This window comes from Hemibagrus wyckioides, linkage group LG21 (genome assembly GCF_019097595.1).
Source record: "Hemibagrus wyckioides isolate EC202008001 linkage group LG21, SWU_Hwy_1.0, whole genome shotgun sequence".
Lineage (NCBI taxonomy): Eukaryota > Metazoa > Chordata > Actinopteri > Siluriformes > Bagridae > Hemibagrus > Hemibagrus wyckioides.
This window is the reverse complement of record NC_080730.1, coordinates 14,613,246-14,633,418: the sequence shown is the minus strand read 5'-3', so window position 1 is coordinate 14,633,418 and position 20,173 is coordinate 14,613,246. Positions and strand designations below refer to the sequence as shown.

The 20,173-nt window shown below is 39.9% G+C and overlaps 1 long non-coding RNA gene across 1 annotated transcript; it reads left to right on the top strand.

The window, feature by feature from the left end:
• Positions 1 to 10,550: 10,550 nt before the first annotated feature.
• Positions 10,551 to 10,948, top strand: LOC131342425 (uncharacterized). Its single transcript, XR_009203041.1, has 3 exons — positions 10,551 to 10,647; positions 10,760 to 10,809; positions 10,894 to 10,948. It is a non-coding gene; the product is annotated as an uncharacterized LOC131342425 (long non-coding RNA).
• The last annotated feature ends 9,225 nt before the right edge of the window (positions 10,949 to 20,173 follow it).

Sequence of the window (20,173 nt, the reverse complement as noted above, 5' to 3'; positions counted from 1 at the left end):
AGGGATAGATTGATAAGGGATGCTCTATGAGGGATGAGGGATATTAAAACTACTTGTGTTATTTTGCACAAGGAAACAGTCTATCATCATTCTGAAGTCACCTGGTTGTTAACTGCTGCCAGACGCATCACAATCTTCTTCCCCATAAGGAACAAGAAGTTCTGATTGTGGATGCAGGTAAGATGAAACTGAATAGAAGACAGCACATAATATAAGTTAAAGCAGAGTGAACTTCCCCTGAGCAAAAACAGCAGCTAAACAAAGGTTTTACTCACAGCGAACGCCTCACGGAGAGCATGCAGCTTCAGGCCGATATCAGTTACCCCTCTCTCTGTAAGACGGTCCCTAAGAAACAAAAGATTTACATGCTTAGTGTATTAAACATACATTACACCTTTATACCATTAAACTGTGAAGAGAAGTGTACCAAGTAAAGGGCACCTCCATCTCCTCTTGGCTAAGGCTCTCCTCACTCTCCTGCAAGACACATTAGCAATAAATCATTAAAACGCACACAGTAAATGTTACAGCCTCCCATTCAGGGGAATAGCAGCATCTGTAGATACACATCAGGTCTGAAACACAGAATTACCTCAGAGTCGTACTGTTCCTCTGAATCACTGTGGGGAGAGTCAACCTGCTCCTGCTCCCAGGTGGAGGTGTTCACCTGACCATCTTTAGTCACATGCAGGAACGTGCAGGACACCTTTTTAAAGGTTTGCTGTTAAATTAAAAAAAATATATAAAAATGAACACTGCAGACCCATATGTGTACAAAATTCCAAGAGTTACTATCTACAATAAAGACTTCATGACATTGCAATAAATTTACCACATAATCCTCAAGTGGCTCCATGATGGTTTCCACCCAGTTACAGGAAAGGAGCTCTGTAACCTTCCCATATTCAGCCTTAAGAGAACAATTTGAAGTGAACACAATTAGTCACTGCAACTAACAAAAGTTTTGTGATGCCACAACAGATAATCCCTCACCTGTATGGCAGTGAAATTGTCCTCGATGGTGGTCTGATAAGGGAATCCCTGCAAATGACAATTAGCTGAAACTCAAGATCTACTTCTCAAAAGTGTTCATCTAATAATCATTAATATCAATTCTCTTCATCAGAGTAACAAAGATGGTGATTACCAGCTGGTCGAAGTAGCGCGTCTTGGTGGTTTTAAACCAGCAAAAACGACTCTCAGGACCCCTTATCATCCCGAGGAAGTATCCCTTAACGTCCACTGCCTAGAAATAGAGAAACCAAACTAAACATTAGAACTTGTAAAGAAGGATGTGTGTGTGTTTGTATCTCAGCTGCAGCACTGTACAATACCCCAGACTGGGAGTTGGAGGAGTCTGCAGTGTTGTACTCAACATTACAGCAGGTGCTGTTCAGCTCACCAGCACTGAGGGGCTGTGAAAAGTAGAAGATGAGGATCATCAGTGTTTATCAGAGCAGTTTCATACTAACACTTTCAAACATTCTGTCACTTGTAAAATCCAGAGATCAGATTTAGTAAATAAATGACAGGTTTGGTTACCAGAACAACAGCTGAAGATGTGGAGTGAGTTTCTGTGGGTAGCTGCGACAGGATTGGCTCAACAACCTTAAGACACACACACACACACACACACACAGACAAAAGCAGCCTACATGTTTCAAATGTAGTTAAAATATTTTACTGACACATACCTGGAGGACTGAGGGAGTATCTGACGATTCTCCCAGCAAATCCACAGGTTCTGCAATAAATTAGTTTCATGTAAGTTTAATTACAACTAATATTTTCTGTTTAATGTAAAACATTAAAATGGCCAAATTTATAAGGTAGTAGAGAGAGAAAGAGAGACCTTGTAAATTTCTCTCCTTTCTTTCTAATGCATAAAAGTTAATAAACCTGTGAGTTAGTTAGCTAGTTAATTTGTGAAGAAACAGACTAATTGTAGCATTAGTAGCTTGTGTAAATTCACTGTACATGTGACTGATTAAACTCTCTAAATCCTCAAGTCCAGGCATCCTGATGAACTCCACCTCCCCATCAGGATCCACACGCTGCCGTCTACTCAGAGGGGCTTCTTGATTGCCATCCTCTTCGTCCCGCCTCCTCCTTATGCCCTGACGTGGGACAAGAGTTATCATTGTGGCAGGAGCATAGTACATACCAGCCACAATGTTGTGGATGTCGATATTGAAATAAGGCTGGGGCAAAGGAACTGTTGAAGGCTGTGGACTCCCTGAAGGTGGTGGTCTCCTCAAAGGGGATGGGGTCCGGAGTGGGGATGGACTGCTCACAGGGGATGGGGTACTGAGAGGGGATGGACTGCTCACAGTGGATGGGGTACTGAGAGGGGATGGACTGCTCACAGGGGATGGGGTCCTGAGAGGAGAGAGGCCTCTCACAGGTGGGGATGGGCTTCTATCAGGGGACAGGTTCCTCGTTGACACCTCATGTTCACCACCATCTCCAGCTTCATTTTGCTGAGCAGGTCGGCTGTTGTCGTCCTCGTTAGCGCTGAGCTCTCTGTTGTAGTTGAGCTCATCTTGTGGAAACAAGAACGTCTCCCTCCGTCTCCCTGTGTCAAAGAAGATGAACAGACAATGAAACACATCTAATAACATCTCATAAAAGGAAGCAGAAAACCTTATTTTAATAGCACTGTGTATGTTTTGTAAAGCAGAAAAGCCTCACTATCAAAACAAGAAGTATTTACACAAGTTATATTACTGTAATCTTCCTATAACAGTGCATTAAAAACTCAGTATTTACATTTTAGCTGCATTTATAGGTGTTATACAGGGCTCTTCCAGTATCACGGCTTCACTGTTAGTCACACTGTGCATTTATTTCAATGCTTAAAAATATCTTCCCCCAAAAAATGCAGATTAAAATACATTTCTATTACAGTCTATTACTTTAGATTAGATTAGATTACATTAGATTCAACTTTATTGTCACTGCACATGTGGGTACAAGGCAACGAATTGCATATATAACAGTATATAAACAGTATACAGTGGGAGGTAAATGCAATGAGTGCAAATGATTGTAGTGGTGCAATAAAGAAAGTATTGTATACCATGATAATTAAATATGTAAACAGTATACAGAGAAGTTATGTACAATGAGTGCAATGATTTAGATGTGTGCAATGAGGAAGATATTGTATACTATGATAAATTATTTGTATATGTAAACTGTACACAAATGTAAACTGTATATAGAAAGGGTTATATACAGAAAAAGGTTATATACACTGATAATAATGTGCTCAGTCAATGTGTGTGTGATCGGGTGGAGGCAGAGTGCAGTAAAGAAACAGCTGTGGGGAAAAAGCTGTTCCTAAACCTGCTAGTCTTGGTCCGGAGGCTCCTGTAGCGCCTACCAGAAGGCAGGAGGGCAAAGTGTCTATTGGCAGGGTGATAAAAGTCCTTTATGATTTTGCGTGCTCTGGTGAGACAATGCTTCCTGTAAATGTCCTCGATCTTAGGAAGTGGAACTCCTACGATGCGTTGGGCAGTTTTCACCACCCTCTGCAGCGCTTTCCAGGCTGACACAGTGCAGTTCCCATACCAGACAGTGATACAGCTGGTCAGGATGCTCTCGATAGTGCAACAGCAGAAGTTCACCAGGATATCTGAAGAGAGATGGTTCCTCCTCAGAGCCCTCAGGAAGAAGACTGGAGACTGGAGCTGTTGGTAGTCCAAGAGAGATCCTCGGAGATGTGCATACCCAGGAATTTGAAGCTAGTGACACGGTCCACCACCTCTCCATTGAGATGAATAGGTGTGTGTGTGTGTGTGTGTGTGTCACCTTTCTCCTTCCTGAAGTCCACTATGAGCTCCTTGGTCATCGCAGTGTTGAGCAGCAGGTTGTTGCCAGCACACCACGCAGCTAGACGGTCCACCTCCTCTCTATAAGCTGACTCATCGTTGTCTTTGATGAGTCCAATCACTGTGGTGTCATCTGCAAACTTGATAATTGTATTGGAACTATGTACAGGCTTGCAGTCATAGGTGAAGAGAGAGTAGAGAAAGGGACTCAGCACACAGCCTTGTGGTACTCCGGTGCCAAGGATGAGGGTGGAAGAGCATTGGCGATCTATCCGAACATGCTGGGGTGTGTTGGTCAGAAAGTCCAGAAGCTAGTTGCAAAGTGATGCGTTGATGCCCAGGTCTCCAAGTTTGGTGACTAACTTGGAAGGGATGACAGTGTTAAACGCTGAACTAAACTCAGGAAAAGCATTCTGGCATAGGTGTCTTTATTGTCCACGTGGGAGAGGACTGAGTGCAGCGCTGTGGAAACTGCGTCCTCCGTGCTTCTGTTCTGACGGTAAGCAAACTGATGAGGGTCAAGGGTGGCAGGAAGACAGCTTGGGATAGAGACAGGTTGAATAAGTCTGTTAGGACCCCAGCCAGCTCCCCAGCACATGCTCTGAGGACACGCCTGGGGATACCATCAGGCCCTGCTGCTTTCCTTGCATTGATCGTTCTTAGTACTGCACTGATGTCATTATTGGAGAATGTGAGTGGCTGGAAGTCTGCTGGGAGTTCGATTTGATTGCTGGCTCCAGATTATCCCTTTCAAAGAGAGCATAGAAGTTGTTTAGCTCATTGAGAAAGGAGATATCAGTAGACGGGGGTGAAGGGTTGATGGGCCTGTAGATGCTAATGGCCTGAATGCCCTGCCACATCTGCTGGGGATTGGAGTTGGAGAAGTGTTCTTCAATACTCAGCTTGTAGCAGTACTTGGCTATCTTAATGCCCCGCTTCAGATTGGCCCTGGCTGTACTGTAGGCCTGTGTATCACCAGATCTAAAGGCAGCGTTACGGGCCTTCAGTAAGAGGCGAACCTCTTTGTTCATCCAAGGCTTCTGATTTGGGTACATGGTGATCTGTTTCTGGGTGGTGACGCTGTCTGTCGTGGTGTTAATGTAATCCAGTATAGAGGAAACGTAGCCTTCAATATCCAAGTGGGAACCACAGGTCGCCTGAGTGGCAAACATGCTCCAGTCGGTGTGTTGAACCGGTCCTGAAGTTCAGTGTCTGCCCCCACTGGCCACACTTTGATTGTCTTTACTGTTGGCCCCACATGTTGGAGGAGTGGTAAATATGCAGGGGAGAGGGACATAGAGAGGTGATCGGATTGTCCTAGGTGGGGGAGGGGGGTAGCCTTGTAAGCTCCAGGTATGTTGGAATAAACATGGTCCAGGGTTTTATTTCCTCTGGTGTGGAAGGAAACGTGCTGGTGAAATCTAGGGAGCACTATTTTTAAGCTGGAGTGGTTAAAGTCACCCGCAACAATAAAAGCAGCATCTGGATGGGTTGACTGTTGTGTGCTAATGGCTGCATGTAGTTCTTTCATTGCAATCTTGGCATTAACATCTGGTGGAATGTACACAGCAGTAACAATGGTTGATGTGAATTCTCTAGGCAGATAAAAGGGTCTACACTTAACCATAATAAATTCCAGATTAGGCGAGCAGTGTCTCCTAGTGATAACAGAGTCTGTACACCAAGCTTTGTTTATATAAATGCACAGTCCTCCACCTCTGGTCTTACCGGTGTCCTCTGCTGTCCTGTCTGCCCGGAAAACATAGCGTTCAGCTAGCTCAATAGCGCTATCCGGAATGCCGCTATTCAACCATGTTTCTGTGAAAATCATGATGTTTGAGTCCATAATCCTCTTAATGCTGAATATGTGCAGTCGTAGCTCGTCCATTTTGTTGACCAGTGACCGAACATTAGCGAGGAAAATGCTGGGTAAAGAGAGCCGATGCGGCGTAAGCTTTAGCTTAGCCCTTAGCCCGCCACGCTTCCCCCGCCTTTGTTTACAGTCTCGACGCCGCCTGCGAGCACTTCCGCCCGGCCGGGCAGATCGAGCAGCCTCCGGTGTTCTGGAGATCTCTGGGATGAGTCGGAGATCGGCGATAGAAGTAACAGAATGGTGTAATCCAATGTCTAAAAGTTCTTGCCTGCTGTAGAATGTTAAAGCAAGGCTGTTCTTACTGAACAAACCGGCAAGGAATAAAAAACAAATAACTGCTAAAACGCAAAAACTGGTGAGACGCTGAGCCTCGCGTTCTGCACGCGCCGCCATCTTGCATCATTTAGCAGTTTCTTACTCCAGTGAGAATCCCCTTTGAGTCCAATTGTGTCTCCTCTCAAAAATTCACCCTTTCTCGTAAATTACACTACTCCTAACTATTTTATTCACGACAGCTATAAACAAAGTCTTGCTGAACAGAACTGAAACAAACAGCTTGATATTTTTGCCTAAGCTGCACTCTACATTGCCACACTAGCTCCATTTATTTGTACCGATTGGTTTTGTTCAGCTAGCTGCCTTTCCTCACAGCCCCTTTCTCTCTCCGCTTTAACAACTCGACAAACACGGACAATGAAAAATCCTTAAAATAATAAGTTACTTCATGATATTGTAAGTATTTTAACTTATTCTATTCACTCCATCAAAAAAGAAAACTATGAACACTGAAAAACTATTACTTAGCTACATGCTAACTAACCGTCTAGCTAATCTTTGCTAATACTCCTCGATTTGACTTAGTAAACTTTAGCAAACGTTAAGTAAACATTGGGACTTTTATGAAAAGCTGATGTTAACATATCTGAAAACATGAACACTGTTTTCTTCTTCCCTGCTCGTTTCACTGGAGTCTGCCGTTTTGTCCGCTAGCTTTAGCATACTGATCGTGTACGTAAAGCGATTAGCCGAATAAAGATTAGCTGAACAGAATTTCTCAAAACCATCTAATCATATAAAACGATATTCCTGATTGCGGTTTGTTGTAATAACGCGGTGTTTAAAAGACTTTATACTTAAGTGAAAAAGAGGAAACTCAGTAACTCACCGTTGCAGGGGTCGTACAGTCCGCTCCATCCGGGCTCGGGATCCACATCCGGGTGCTGAGGCTCGGCTCCTCCCCCGAAGTTCATCATCGCTGCGCTGGAGAGTCGGTGTAGGAGTCAAATCCAGTAGTGGAGTACAGAGAAATCCGAAACAGGGGTGTAGCAAAAATGCCAAAAGATAATCCAAATCGTGCGACCTTCAGAACCAGTATAAACCAGCACTAACTAGTATAAACCAGCACTAACTAGTATAAACCAGAACTAACTAGTATAAACCAGCACTAACTAGTATAAACCAGCACTAACTGGTAACAACACGAGTCAATAATAAATAAACAATAATAATGATCATAATAATAAGCTGAAATGCTCAGGAAGCCTAGGGAGTGAAGCATAGCTGAAGTTTAAGGCAGCATGTAGCTGTACAGTTAGAATTCAAGCTGTAGGACCAGTTTATAGACGATACGACCTTAAAAAAAAAAAAAAAAAAAAAAAAACCCTCCTGTTTACGGCATTTACCGAAAACCTCCGAGAAAAACCGAACTATACGGAAACCAGGAAGTGAAGTCCGTGAAAAATGCATTTACAAATTCTATATTTTATAATTTGCTCCTGCTGAACACACTCAGTGTCCTCAAGGTAGGATGATCTTTATCCTTTAATGCCACACTGTTTCTACAATAAATCATGTTAAAGTGACAGTGTTACAGTCTAATGTTATGTAGCACACAAGACACCTCATGTTGCTGTGAATTAGCCTAATGCTAGGTACCGTGCTAGCGAACCTGGCTACTGGTTTAAACTACACAATAAAATCATTAAGCTCGGTTTAAGAATTTATTTTATTTCCACAATGAAATATTTACCCCATTAGAAGTCCATTCTTAACAACCCCTTCTCCTGGGTTTAATAAAATAAATCGTGCTTAGCTTTGTGATTCAGCAGCTAGCGCGCTAACGGACTTTAGCCGATTTTTAGCGATTTCAATGACAGTGTAATATTTGGACTAATCATATCTACCGAGAGAACTTGTATATTTGTTGTAATTATTTAACACTTTACTGGTTATATTAATGTGAATATGATATTTCTCCTAATAATAGTTCACCTGCTAGTGAACATGCTGCTGCTTTAAATTACACACTAAAATCCTGAATGAGTTGATGAGCTTGACCAACGAGAATTTCATTTATTTCCACAATATAATACTCATCCCCATTAAAAAGTCACTTTTAACAACCCTGACTACTGGTTTTATACTAAATCATACTTAGACTACTGATTAATCAGCTCTCGCGCTAAAGGGCATGGTTACAGACGTACACCGATCAGCCATAAGATTATGACCACCGACGGGTGCCGTGAATAAGACTGATGATCTCCTCATGATGGCACCTGTTAGTGTGTGGGATATATTAGGCAGCAGGTGAACATTTTGTCCTCATAGTTGATGTGTTAAAAGCAGGAAAAATGGGAAAGTGTAAGGATTTGAGCGAGTTTGACAAATGGTGATGGCTGCACGACTGGATCAGAGCATCTCCAAAACTGCAGCTCTTGTGGGATGTTCCCGGTCTGCAGTGGTCAGTATCTATCAAACGTGGTCCAAAGATGGAACAGTGGTGTTACAGGGTCATGAACAGCATAGTCAGGGCGCCCATGTTGACCCCTGTGCAGCACTGAAAGCACCAACAATGGGCACGTGAGCATCAGAACTGGACCACGAAGCAATGGAAGAAGGTGGCCTGGTCTGATAAATCAAGTTTTCTTTAACATCGCGTGGATGGATGGGTGTGTGTGCACATGGCACCAGGATGCACTATGGGAAGAGGGCAAGCTGGCGGAGGCAGTGTCATGCGTTGGACAATGTTCTGCTGGGAAACCTTTTGGTCCTGCCATCCATATGGATGTTGCTTTGACATGAACCACCTACCTAAGCATTGTTGCAGGCCATCTACACCCTTTCATGGTAACGGTATTTCCTGATGTCTGTGGCCTCTTTCAGCAGGATAATGCACCTCATGCAGAAATGGATCAGGAATGGTTTGATGACCACAACAATGAGAATGAGGTGTTGACTTGGCTTCCAAATTCCCCAGATCTCAATCCAATCGAGCATCTGTGGGATGTGCTGGACAAACAAGTCCAATCCATGCAGGCCCCACCTCGCAACTTACAGGACATAAAGGATCTGCTGCTAACATCTTGGTGCCAGATACCACAGCACACCTTCAGGGATCTAGTGGAGTCCATGCCTCGACAGGTCAGGGCTGTTTTGGCAGCAAAAAGGGGACCAACAGCATATTAGGCAGGTGGTCATAATGTTATGGCTGAGTGGTGTATGGTATCTACCTAGAGAACTTCACTAATCATTTCATTTACACAATATCATGGTGAGTATAAAGATTTTAATAATTATACAGTATAATAATTTTTATAGATTTGGGTGGTGGACAGGGGCAGGAGGTTTTAGAGAGTTTAATCAGGTCACATGTACAGTGAATTTACACAATCTGACTGCTACAATTTTTCTGTTTCTTCACAAGTTAACTAATTATCAAACTCACTGCTTTATTAACTGTTATGCATTAATTGGAAAGTTTGATATTGTGTAATTGAAGAGTCATAATTCTGAGTCACAGAAAAATAATCTATTGCAGAGCCTGTGGATGTGCTGGAGGAATCAGCAGATACTCCCTCTGTCCTCCAGGTATGTGTCAGTTAAATAGTAATATTTTAACTTCATTTAAAACCTACAGGCCACTTTTGTCTAAGTGTGTGTGTGTTAAGGTCATTGAGCCAATCCTGCAGCTGCTGCCCACCGAACCACACGAAGAACCTTCAGCTGTCATTCTGGTAAGAAAATCCTTCATTTATTTACTAAAGCCAATCAATGGATTCTACAAGGTTGTTTTTACTGTAAGTGACAGAATATTAGTATGAAACTGCTGTGATCAGAAGCACTCACGATCTTCCTGCTCTACTTTTCACAGCCGCTCGATGCTGGTGAGCTGATCAGCGCTTGGCGTAATATTCAGTTCCTCTCTGCACAGGCCTCCATCTCCCAGTTAAAGGTATTCTACAGTGCAGCAGCTGAGATACAAACACACAAACACCCGTCTTTACAAGTTCTAATGTTTAGTTTTGTTTCTCTATTTTCAGTCAGTGGAAATGAAAACATACTTCCTGGGGATGATAAGAGGCCCACAGAGCCGTCTTTGTTGGTTTAAATCCACCAAGACGAGCAGCTTGAATCACATGGTAATCACAGACTTAATTACTCTGAGGAAGAGAATTGACCTTGATGATTATTAGACGCTCACGTTTGTGAAATAGATCTTGAGTTTCAGCTTTTTCTCATTTGCAGGGATTCCCTTATGAGCCCTCCATAGAGGACTGTTTCACTGGCATACAGGTAAGGGATTATTCGTTGTGGCATCACAAAACTTTTGTTAATTGCAGTGACTAATTGTGTTCACTTTAATTTGTTCTCTTAAGGCTGAATCTGGGAGGGTTACAGAGTTCATCTCCTGTGACCGAATGGAGACATCATTCATCATGCCACATTATTTTGTGGTAAATTTATTGCACTGTCATGAAGTGTATCTTGTAGTTAGTAACTTTTAGAATTTTGTCAGTTGTGCTTTTATTTGTCTTCTGTGTGGATATTTTTTTTATTCAACAGCAAACCATTACAACGGTAACCTGCACTTTGCTGTATGTGGCTGAAGATGGACAGATGTTCACCTCCACTTGGGACTATGATCACAACGACTGTGAGGTAATTCAGACTTTCAGACCTGATGTGTATCTACATATGCTGCTATTCTCCTGATTCGGATACTGTAAAATTTACTGTGTGAGTTTTAATGATTTAATGATTTGGCTTGCAGGAGAGTGAGGAGCGCCTTAACCCAGAGGAGTTGGAGGTGCCCTTTATTTGGTACGATCCTCTTCACTCTTTAATGATGTAACAGTGTATTGTATGTTTAATATACACTAAACATTTACATCTCTTGTTTCTTAGCTGCCATCTTTCAGACAGAGGGGTGACTGAAATCGGCCTGAAGGTGCCCGCGCTTCGTGAGGCGTTTGCTGTGAGTAAAACCTTTATTCAGCTGCTGTTACTGCGCAGGTAAAGTCCACTCTGCTTTAACTTATATATTGTGTGCTGTCTTATATTCAGACTCTGCTTGCCAGCATCCACAACCAGAACTTCTTGTTCGTGGTTGGAAAGAAGATGGTCATGCGACTGGCAGCAGCTAACAACCAGGTGACTTCAGAATGATGAAAGACTGTATCATTTTTGTGATGGAAATAATTTCAGTTTCTCAGCCATAGCCAAAGTTAGTTACAGAGATTTTTTCGTTTGCTTTAACAGGATGCAGTTGGTGTGCAGTTGGCCTACGAGGCCCTGATTCGATTCCTGAGGACGCCTTCCAATCTAGTTTGCATTGATTCAGCTATTTCTCCCACTGAATTAATGCCACTTAAAGATTCCAGTGAAGCAGTGCAAGCTAGCTGTAGTGATGGCTTTGAGTCTCTGATAGGAGGGTTGTGTGTTCAAGTCCCAGCACAAAACATAGCTTCCTTGATTGTACCCTTGAGCAAGACACTTCTTTTTCTTCTTTTTGTCCTGTATTGATTTTGACCCATAGTTTGTTGTCTCTGTAGGACACAGTCCAGAAGGAAACCTGCACTAAGGGACTCAGAGTAGATATCCTCAGTTTTGTTGAAGATGTGGCAATAACCAACCCAAACACAAGAAGTATAGCTGTGGTGCTGGAAGAGAAAATTGTGCTTGATGATGTTGATGACCTGCCAAATGCATTTGCTTTACTTTTTGGTATCATTTATGCACTTAACATTGAGTACCCGAAGAAGTATACCTTCGAGGTGACCCAGACATTATTTCTGCCCCTTGGCTCTCAGTGTTCTGCAAGAGTGCAGTCATTGAAGAATAAGCTTCTGAAGCTGGATGTTTAATCTTGGCTGCTGTTTATAAAAAAGTTAACAGTTATCTATGCACTTTCATAGTTTTGTTATTGGAGCTGAGTTTGTTGGACTTGTTTGTTGAACTGTTCAAGCTGCAGCTGTAAAGCCATAGCAAAGTCATTTCTGGTCTTTTTCCATTGTTTTACCCAAATCTGATTTCTTAGAAATGTACAGAATACTTGCTGACTCAAAAGGTTCAGACTGTAGTTTCATGGCCATAGCAGTGAATCCAGAAAACGTTGTCGTTGTATATTTCTCAATATTTCATCTAGTTGTGTTTTGTATTCAGTGATTATTTGTTCTTTTTATTTGTTTTGGTCTCAAAATCTCTAATACTGCTTTTTTCACTCCTTGGACTCAGATTGTTTATGTACCATTGTTTAATTCAGGCTTACTCTTTTATAATTGGTGCAAAATTTTATATTGTTTTTTTATTCCTATTTGCCAAGTCTCCTTCATGTTTGTATCAATTTATTGCTTTATAATTGATATTTTATTGAAGATAAATGATATTAATATTGAAATGAGAGCTTTTTGTAAAATGTATATTCAGTGCCATGAGTAATGTCTGGATTTTTGGTTGTGGTCATTTGTTTCTGTTTACTGGAGAGTTATTGAGACTCAATGCCTTGGTTTTATTAAATGTCATTCAATAAATAATAGCATTTATTCAAGTTGGATTGACTCATATTCTGTCTTGGAAAAGTCTCTAAATATCTGTTCACTCTTAAACTCTTCCAGTAATCAGTTCTGCTGTTTGTAACACCTCAGCTTATGGACAGACTGAGATGCACAGACAGATACCATAAGCACAGACACAGCTCTTATTTTATATGCCACCATTTGCTCTTTAAAGACTTGTCTCATTTGTTTTAAAATGGATTTGAATGGGCTTGAACACGTGTATGAAAACAAACAAAACGTTACACGTCTCATTATCAACTTCTTTGGAACATTTATTAATAAACTTGAACAAGCATCGGCTCTGTACATCCGACATTAACACTATAAACGTTTTACATAGAGTGCATTGTATAACGTAATGACATCACACCCAAATGAACCGTAATACATTCAATAAAACAAGAGTAGTTCGGCTGATGCCGTAATCTAATGAGTAAGAGTGCAATACACCCACGCTCGCTCTTAGCTTATTAAGTTACCTGAAAACAAAATAACAAATAAGGCTTCTCTTCCACATAAACGATGTAAACATACACCTTTTTCTCTTTTAAGTACCAAACATGTCTCGAGCAAACCTCTTTAACTTTAGCTTAGTGGCTGGCTTTGTCATAATGTCAGCAACCATTTGCTCTGTAGGACAGTATTCCAAGATTACCTTGCCATCATTCACAGTTTCCTTTATAAAGTGGTACTTGATGTCAATGTGCTTGCACCTTTGCCTGTAAACTGGGTTTCTGGCTATTGCGATTGTACCTTGGTCGTCTTCATACACTTTTGTTTGTGCGTATTGGTATGTATCCATACCTTTGAGTAGCTGCTCTAAGTAGATACATTCCTGTATGGCTGATGATAAGGACATGTAGATAATGCTACTGTTAGCTGTTTTCTGGTTTTCCATGAGATCAGAGTAGTAGAGTAGTAGAGGTCACAGTATTTATTTCCACAATGAAATATTGAAATTTGGAGATTTTAGAGACTCAATGGTGAGGGACAAAATAGTCTGTGGGATTCCTGATAATGGTCTCAGGGAAAGACTGTTATGTGAACCAGCTCTGACACTGGAGAAAGCAGTCAATATGTGTAGACCTGCTGAAATAACTTGTGCACAAGCCAAGGAACTACATAGAGAAGATGCTGCAGTGCAGGCCATTAAAAAAGAGGAGCAAAACACATTTTGCAAAGCAAAAGCAGCAAAGAATGAAAACCCCAAAAAGTAAATGTTGAAGATGTGGAGGCAAAATCTGCAACAATAATGTCTCTCCTGCGATGTCTTGCAGACCAAGATGACCTGTTAGACCTCCTGAAAGGCTTATTGAAATTTGTTAAATATTTCAAGGACTGGGGTAGTTGAAAAAGAAAAAGGTTGATTGTAATATCTCACAGTTAAACTGCAACTATTGTGTTACTGTTAGGTAAAAGAAAAAAAGGTTGTTTTTTGCATAAAAGTTAGTAATAGAAGTAAAGAATCCCCATTCACTCACCATTGAGTCTCTAAAATCTTCAAATTCACAAGTCTTAGTGTGTGCAGTTCCGCAAGGTACTGGTCAAAACTCACTCCTTGTGTCTGGTCAGCAGAGAAAAACTTCTCAAAAGTCACATTCTTACTTGGCACGAAGTATTATGGAACATGTGCCACACACAAGACCTGAAATAATTGTTTGGTCTAAAAACCACACACCTGGCAACACACAAACATCATCTGACATTCACTGAATTGAACTAGATGACTGTTCCTGAGAAAATTCAGCAACTTATTATTTCAATCAATTTACGCACTAGGCTTTCTCACAACAAATCAATCTCACTGTTGGATATGTAATCTAATGATGATGAGGTAGTTCTAGGTTTCGCCTTGTTTTATATAAGCTGTATCCGATACTGCCATCCTGTGGTGAGATTGAGAATTGACCTAATACAGGAGACTTACTAACAGGTACCACAGAGTATAGAAGTAATGCATTAAGTCTCTTTACATACTTTCACAAGAAGACCAGCCTGTAACCACTTAATGAAATAAAAATAATAAATGAAATAAATGACTTGAATGAAATTTGTTTTTATACTTGTACTTCTTGATATAATAAATAGCTTTTCATTTCTTTTCTTTTCTTTTTTAAACACTTTTCAGTCTCAAACATCTGAATCAGTGTTTATAAGTTAGGTCTGGTGATTAATTTCAGCTGGAGGATGTGGAAAGAAAACAAGGCCTGTCCCTGCACTTTCCTTCACTTAAAGCACTCTGAAATTTCCTTCAGGATGAATGTAAAAGTTTACAGAATTGCCATATTTGGCTGACGGTCTGTGTGCTCAGCTGTTTAAAGAGGCAGAAGGCCATCATACAGAGGTGGCAGCAGGAATAACACAGGCTACTGACTTAACACCTTACTACACACTGTGTCACTTTAAATTTCATTCATCTCAGGTTACTTTTATAAGCATTACTGCACTTTACAGCTTTGGACCCTGTGTTTTCTATAATGTATTATTTTCATTTTGAATGTACTTTTTTGTGATTTCAGTATTTATACCCTATACTCTTCTACTTACACTCTACCCATGTGTGTACTTACCCCCACTGTTACCCATAGCCCCTCCCTGCATGCTTCGTCTCGTCAGCACTGTGAATGTCATACATGTGTCTTAGACCTTGAGTCCAAGAGAATTATTATTTCATCTCATCACACTGTATGTGGCTGTGATTATCTTGAAATACCGCATAGTTAAAGCTCTGTGAAGAGATTCTGGCACTTAGGTTTAAAACACTTAAATCCTCATTATTCCCAGTATAGTAGTTGTAAATTGTAAGTAAATTGTTCTTCATAAGTATACCAGTAATTGTTAAGAAGTTTCTGTCAGTTCACATTTCACAATACAAATCAAATCCAGCTCCAAGAAGAGATTCAGGGTCTAAGGTGATCTGTTATAAAGAAGGTATCAGCTTTCATATAAGCATTTCTTTAATGTTAACTAATGCAGTAAATAAAGTAAGTTAACAGAGCCTTAATGTAAAGTGTTATCACAGTATGTTTATATGGTTTATTACTCACATAAATAATTGTAATGTGATAAATGTATTGATTATGTCCACTGAAGAAAAATCAGCAGAATCAGAATAAACCTAAGCTTTTAAACTTTATTTGTAGAAAACATTGTTTTCCTTCTAGGATTAAGCTCTTATTAATCCTCAATATTCTTAAATGGAGGCTTGTGCTCTAGTCATCTGTTAATTTTGGGCAAATTTGCATTAGTCCACCCTCACAGGTTTTTTTTTTTTAACATTTCACAGGATGAAAGACTGAATTTGTCAAATGTCAGATTCATTCAGTCACCGCAAAACAAAGGACTTGAAGAAACCAACTCGGGTAAAACAACAAATCTACACATGGAGTCCAAAATTCTGAGACCACATTAATAATCTGGGATTTTTCTTCAACTGCATTTTTTCCTATTTAAAATATAGAAAGTAAACAATAGTTCATTTAAGATTCTGTACTCTTTCTAGGTGTCTATTTAAAGGTCAGATTTTCCTCATGTCTGATCTTTTTTACTGAAGCATGTGTTCAAGTGACACACTGATGCATTTGATCTAAAATGGCTTGTAAGGTTTTGCATAAACTTGTGGTGTCCATGCAGCTCAAATGCACACACTCATTTAAAGCAAAAAAGGCAACATGCTAAATGCTAGAAGCTCAGAAAGGCATCTTGCAGAAATTTCAAAGATTTTACTTCAAGTTGTTGTCAAATAATATAATCTGTATAACAAATTAATGTATTAAATTAGAAAAATATGCCAAAAAGAAGCATTTTTACTAGTGGTCTGAGACATTTGGACCCCACTATGTATTTTATTATGAACTTAGCAAGGCTATAAAGTGTCCAGCTTTTATATATTTCTGTTCTGTTTTGTACATTCCTTATTTTGACGGCTAGTGTATTCATTTAAGTGTGTTCATTTATGACAGAAATGGCCTCAATGTGTCTTAAAATGTCCTTGTTTTGTCTGTGCAGGCAACATTTATAACTGATTCCAGGTGTTTTGAGGAAATGCATCTCAAGCTCTGACATACTGCTGTGGCTGAAATTGATTTTTAAGACACTAATGTACATGGACGTTGCTGGACAAAGCTCAGTCTGATGGTGTGGTTTTAGATCATTTGTGGCATATCTTGCTTCTTGTCATAGATAAATGTGAAGTGTCTGAAAATGGAAAAATGGTGTTGGCAGTAGGACTAAAAGGGAACTGTAAGCAAACATTTTGATCAGTGGAGTTCAAATAAAGCTTATCTAACAGTTAGAACAGCTGTCCTGTGTTGTAATTATTTTATTGTTCATATTCTTCTTATTAACATGAGTTAATCATAATGGACTTTATACTGGACAATGGCAGCACACAGAGCGCTTACTCTAAATAAATGATGTTTATTATTATTTTTGTTTGGTTTGTTTGTTTGGTTTATACCGGTTTATACTGGTTTATACTGGTTTATACTATTTTATAACAGTTAGTACTGGTTTATACTGGTAAGTGCTGGTTTATACTGTCTTATACAGGTTTATACTGGTTAGTGCTTATTTATACCTGTTTATACCAGTTAGTGCTGGTTCTTACTGGTTTAGGTATTAGAAAAAAAATTATGGTTGCAATCTAGACGTGCTAATCAAGTATATAATTTTCTGCAAACCTGTCCCTGGGTCATAAGCCCAAGAAAAAAACATGATTTTGAACAGTGATCAAAATTAGTGAGAGGCTAATCAACCCACTATAAAATAACTTTTACTGATAGGTGCTGTAAAATATACTCCACTTGTTTGCAGCTGGTGTTTTATTATGTAGTAATAGTTGCAGTGGTCTGGGAAAATACTGGACTAAAACAGATGGATTTCAAGAGGAAATCATTTATCTGGGTCTGGGATCTTCCGGTGCACAAGTACCTTTATTTGTCTTAAATTATCCTTATCATATTTTTTATTCCCTGCCCTTGAGCATGAAGTTATTAAATTTCCGACCTAAAATGTCAGCAAAATACAACAGGTTTAAGAAATGTATGCCAAATACAGATTTGAAGAATTCTGACTGAACGAAAGTGAAGCAAACAGATTTCTTCAGCAGGGGGTATCTGTCTCGTAAGCTGTTTAGTGAAGAGTAATTCTGCAGTATGATTAATGCTGTCACACCTGACTAATGGTGTCTGAACTCAAGCGACCCTACACTTGGAATAAATGAGGGACGCTGTGTCCACCTGTGTCCAGGGGGTGATGTTTCACACCGAGGGTCTGAATTCATCTATCTAATAATCCCACTCCTAATCAAACCCAGCCTTAGATATGGTTTAAATTATGGTAGAATAACTATGTTACTCATATGGGAAATGTCTCAATCAGTAATGCTTTACATTATGGTCCCCTTAAATGATATTATTTAACATTAGTTTACATAAACAAACCATGTATGTCAGTATTAATATACCCCGCCTACTGCTGAACAACAAAAGCTAGATTTCAGTTCACCACCAGGTAAAACAATTAGTTTGACTGAACTCAATAAATTGGTTGCTGCATTTATTGTTGAGGAGATGCAGCCACTCTTCACTGTGAAGGTGCCGACATTTTGTAATATCATCAGCAAAATCAGGGAAACGGACAGGGGCCGTGCTCTCCGATCACAAAACCTTTACAAGCTTTTTGGACAAGGCATATATAGAAATGGAGGCAGACCTGAAGAAAACATTTGGCGATTGATCTAATTTTAGAATGACTTTAGGAAGACTATATTGCACTCTTTAATGTCTTTATTAACTTGGACTGTGAGTTTACTTTGTAATGTAACACATATAGGTTTCTATGTGTATAAAATGAAAAGAGAACGAGTCTACTGGTCAAATTTAAGAAAAAGTATCGCAAAAGTAATGTAACGCATTAATTTTTATAAAAAACAACTAAGTAATGCAATTAGTTACTTTTTTAGGGAGTAACACAATATTGTAACGCATTACTTTTAAAAGTAACTTTCCCCAACACAGCATATAATATATTTGTTATTTTTCACATTTTAGTAAACCATTTAAAGGTTGTGAAATTCTGTAAAAATGATCTGTATATGAGTGAAAAGTTTGCAGTTTGTGTTGCGTTTAAAGGAAACTTTTATACATATACTGATGGCTAAAAATAATCAGAGTGAGACCGCAATAGGAAGAAATATAAACATTTATTTAAGCAAAGTCTATAAGAAGTATACAAATAAGTTTATTTCTAAACAATTCTATATATATATTTACAATCTATAGGCTATTGATGGGAATAGGGGGAGTGGGATAGGAACAGAGGGATAGATTAATAAGGGATGATTATTAAGGGATGAGGGATCTTAAATGCTAAGGTTAAGCCCTTCTTCAGGTCCTGGGGTTCACTGTGGACCCTGAGCAATGTAGAAAAAAGAAGTGAGAGAAAAGAACAGGAAATGAAACAGAGGAAGAAAAGATGAAGTGGGTAAGGGGAAAGACATTGCTCAGAGCTCCTCCAAAATGTCCATCATCAGCTGGACGTGCAGCTTGAGGAGTCGCTGAACTGTGGTGGCTAAGGCTGCTGGGTCACTGTAGAGCTCCAGAGGCTGAGTGAAGAGTACTTCAGCAAGCTCTGTAAGGTAATCCTATTGACAAATTACACACACATCCAACATAGTGTCACTGAGTTTAAGATACAATCCTGAGAATTAGCTTTACATATTGGAGTCCTGTTTTCTATATTAGCAAAATCTTTTATCTTTAAACATCTGTCATTTCACACAGGCGTTTATTAGCTTACACAGGAGCTGAGCTCTGCTTTAATCGATTCCTGATTGGAAGGCGTCCTCAGGAATCGAATCAGGGCCTCGTAGGCCAACTGCACACCAACTGCATCCTGTTAAAGCAAACGAAAAAATCTCTGTAACTAACTTTGGCTATGGCTGAGAAACTGAAATTATTTCCATCACAAAAATGATACAGTCTTTCATCATTCTGAAGTCACCTGGTTGTTAGCTGCTGCCAGTCGCATGACCATCTCCTTTCCAACCACGAACAAGAAGTTCTGGTTGTGGATGTTGGCAAGCAGAGTCTGAATATAAGACAGCACACAATATAAAAGTTAAAGCAGAGTGGACTTTACCTGCGCAGTAACAGCAGCTGAATAAAGGTTTTACTCACAGCAAACGCCTCACGAAGCGCGGGCACCTTCAGGCCGATTTCAGTCACCCCTCTGTCTGAAAGATGGCAGCTAAGAAACAAGAGATGTAAATGTTTAGTGTATATTAAACATACAATACACTGTTACATCATTAAAGAGTGAAGAGGATCGTACCAAATAAAGGGCACCTCCAACTCCTCTGGGTTAAGGCGCTCCTCACTCTCCTGCAAGCCAAATCATTAAATCATTAAAACTCACACAGTAAATTTTACAGTATCCGAATCAGGGGAATAGCAGCATATGTAGATACACATCAGGTCTGAAAGTCTGAATTACCTCACAGTCGTTGTGATCATAGTCCCAAGTGGAGGTGAACATCTGTCCATCTTCAGACACATACAGCAAAGTGCAGGTTACCGTTGTAATGGTTTGCTGTGGAATAAAAAAAATATCCACACTGAAGACAA